The following is a 4,108-nucleotide window of genomic DNA, read 5'->3' on the forward strand; positions in this document are numbered from 1 at the left end:
CCACGTTTTCAGTCGCAATTTGCTTTAACCACATGATTTACATAATATTGATCAAAAATAAGCATTGTTTCTTGTAATGTTGTAAGGTAAGCCTACTGTACGGAGCTCTGAGTTTAAGAATTTCACTGTACCCTGCAATTACATCAGCATGTGACAAATAAACTCATCTAATCTAATCTGCATATTGCTATTAACGTGTTAACCATTCATCTTTGATAGGCTAACGTTACTTGATGAAGACATGTTAGCTTTAGCTAGCAGTAACACTGTGTAACACTTTTGTCTGGAAGCTAAAATGTATTGAGTGTACAGATGAGAAAATAAACCCTTTAATTGTCTGCACATGAAATGTTGAGTAATATAGTAGATCCATGAAGAGTTGATTGCTTTTCGTTAGCTTGTAGCTAGCTTAACGTTAGCTTGTAGCTAGTAGCTAGCTTAACGTTAGCTTGTAGCTAGCTTGTAGCTAGCTTAACGTTAGCTTGTAGCTAGCGTGTTGAATAGTTTGCAATGCCTCCTGGCTGGTGGGTACTGTGACATTTTGTGTTGAACCTTAGTTCCTTGTTTATGTCTCTATTTTGGTTTGGTCAGGGCGTGAGTTGGGGTGGGCATTCTATGTCTGGTGTTCTATGTTTTATTTTCTGTGTGTTTGGCCGGGTGTGGTTCTCAATCAGAGGCAGCTGTCTATCGTTGTCTCTGATTGGGAACCATACTTAGGTAGCCCTTTTTCCACCTGTGTGTTGTGGGTAGTTGTTTTCTGTTTTGTGTGTCTTCACCTTACAGAAATGTTTCGTTTTCTCGTTCTTCCTCGTTGTTATTTTGTTTAGTGTTCAGTTTTAATGAAATTATAACACGAACACTTACCACGCTGCACCTTGGTCCTCTCCTTCTTCCCAGGACGACCGTTACACATTTACAGTACTTTTGAGCTGCAAAGCAAGAACGTCAACCAAACCTTCTCTCGGCTTGTGACATTCCCGTTGCTAATGTCAATTGAAAAGTGTATGCGCATATTATGCAAATTGAAATTTAATCTCGACAGATCTATTCAATGAGAATAAGTGTTTCTGGGTAGAAACTCATTAAAGTTCATCAAGATTGCTTTCCTGAAGTAATCAAGAACAGCATTCAATCCGATCAGTTGTAACTCCACATTAGAGGTTTTGACATTTAAAGAACATTTTCCATTGAGCCGATATATGCATGTTTTCTCCATGAACACGGAAAAATTGCCTTTAAAAGGTGCATAGCTGACAAAGCATGATGGGATTGAATCACGGCCATATTGATGTCATACTATTAATGTTAAAAATATATATATAAACAGTATATATTCTGTTTATTTAACTCTTTACTGCCTAACCGTACATGCAAATGGTTAAGTAACAGTTGTATTTCACACACATACATTATCATCTAGTTAGAATTCACTTCACTTTGTTGCCTTGTTCACAATCAATTGCAGTAAAGCACTACTCAGTAAGGGTCAAATAACCCGATTCAACAAGTGCCTCTACAATAACGGCAATGTTACACAATCTAAACCATTACCCTAACGATAGAATGCTTTAGAATGCTTTAGAATGTTTGTCCACAGAGGAACTGACGGTTAAAAGGGGTGACAGAAGGGCCCAGGGCATTACAGGGGGCTGGGCCCACCCGCGTGAACAACACCGGTTCTATACCAGTGAACCCTGAGCGGGGTGTTATTTGCTAGTTGTTTAAGTGAACATGTAATAGAGTTGTAAGCGAGGGGCCCTGAGCGGTACAAGAAATACACCCTGTTTGGTTGGACAAAATACTTTCCCTCATTTCATCCCTCTAGTCCAGTTGTCTCTGAATAGGTGACACGGACCTGTGTGGAACAGGAGCTCAACTAGCCTGGAACCCAGATCTTGCCATTGGTGTGACAATGATAAGGAGTTGGCAAGAAAGCACAAACAGATCCGAGACCAGGCTAGAGCTTTATGCTATGATTCTCTGTCCTGCTCGCTCCTTATCCGTGTGTTAGAGGGAAGTTTACTGTAGGGCATGGCCTATGGTTGTGTGCACTTTATTTGCGTGTTGAGTCTGACGTGTTGTTTTGTACACTGAAGGTGTAGGCTCCAGCAACAGGCCAGAGGCTACAGTATATTGCAGGTGAACTGTGCTGCCATTGGGTGCAAATGTTTTCAGCACAAACGTACATTATGGAAGGGCACCAGGTTTACGGAATATTACTGCATGCAAGCAAACGGTGTGTGTCCGTGTGTGTGTGTCCGTGTGTGTGTCTCCCTCCCTAGACTGGTGGCCAACAGTAACTAGAGGTGCCTGTGTTCACAAGGACATCTGGGTTGCTTCAGCTGTAAATGCATTATCGTAAATGGACAATTATTCAAATAAATGAATGCCTGATTTGATCTAATTTGTAAAACTGCCGTCTTACTAACCCTGCTGTGCGTGGTGTCTGACAGCAATATCATCTAATTAACATCAAAAGCCAAATAAAAAACAAATGAACACTATTTGAGATAAATATCAGACATTCTATACGGTACCCTGCTCTGCCTCTGTGGAAATACCCTGTTATGCCGGCATAGAGAACAATGAAGACTGGATAAAACTCAAAGAGAACGTGTGAACCGTAATCTGACCACAGTGTAACTTGATTAAATTAAACTGAAATGAAGACATTTTTTACAGTAGGCTACCCATGTTTGATTGCTTGTTTTTTCACCAGCGTGTTGCAAGATTCATACCTACACTTCTAGCGTGTGTTTTTCCAAATACAGCACTACAGCTGTTTTTATAGATTTGGATTAATCCATTTTTTTTACTTGGTCATTGAAATCTGAGTAAAAAGAAAAAAAGCACACAACTATTAACTTCTGGAGGGAACATAACACTCAGATCTTTGATGCTGTTATGAGATAAACATCCACATGAGACAAGATAGAATTATCCTTATTAAACGCATTAAACATTAAAGGGTTTAAGGCCGGTACCTGTAGAAAATATAACCAGAGAGTCAGCCTGTTAACATATTTGAAGGGGGCCGTTGTGAGTTTCTTGACAAACTTTCCTTGTTGGAGAAACACTGACCATATTGTTCTGGGAGGCGCGAGTCTTAATTAAGTTTGACTGTGGATGAATTCCAAATGGCAACCCTTTAACTATAGACTGCATTACCCATAGGGCTCTGGTCTAAAGTAGTGCACTATATAGGGAATAGGGCCCTGGTCTAAAGTAGTGCACTATATAGGGAATAGGGATGTATAAGGGGGTCATGTGTTGAGATATACTTAGGACTGGTCACCACGTAGCGTCGCTAGGGGCTAAGAGCCTCTGGTTTTGGTGCACTGTGTTTACACTGCACACCAGTGGTCGGAAGCATTGAGAGCCTCTGGTTTTGGTGCACTGTGTTTACACTGCACACCAGTGGTCGGAAGCATTGAGAGCCTCTGGTTTTGGTGCACTGTGTTTACACTGCACACCAGTGGTCGGAAGCATTGAGAGCCTCTGGTTTTGGTGCACTGTGTTTACACTGCACACCAGTGGTCGGAAGCATTGAGAGCCTCTGGTTTTGGTGCACCGTGTTTACACTGCACACCGGTGGTCGGAAGCATTGAGAGCCTTATCGTCATAAAGTAGGTCTTAAATCAAGACGTCAGTTGTGTTAATTAACACAATTAGGATTGTGTGGTTTATGTTCAGTTTGAACATCTTAAAACATGCTTCCTTTTAGGCTAAATTAGCAATAATACATACTGTGTTAGTGCTGTAATCCAGAGTTTTATGACCAGTGAAATATCATTAAAGTGAGGGTTATTCTACTGTATAACATAAACAGATTAACAGTAGGAGGATTTACTTTCATAAGAAAGCAGTTATAGTAATGTTGAGATGATTCACAGACATACAGTAGGGCTTTCCATTCAAGAATATATATATACAGTATATATATTTTTTTTACAATACAAAACATCCACAAACAAACGACAGCATACAGACACACACAAATATCCACAACGTCAGCCGTGCCCAGACCATCACATTCAAGAATATATTATTCTCTGAAAAACAACATTATAGAGGTAAAAAGCATAATCTTTTATTTCCTGTTTTCATT

The sequence above is a fragment of the Salvelinus namaycush genome, chromosome 35 (assembly GCF_016432855.1).
Source record: "Salvelinus namaycush isolate Seneca chromosome 35, SaNama_1.0, whole genome shotgun sequence".
NCBI lineage: Eukaryota > Metazoa > Chordata > Actinopteri > Salmoniformes > Salmonidae > Salvelinus > Salvelinus namaycush.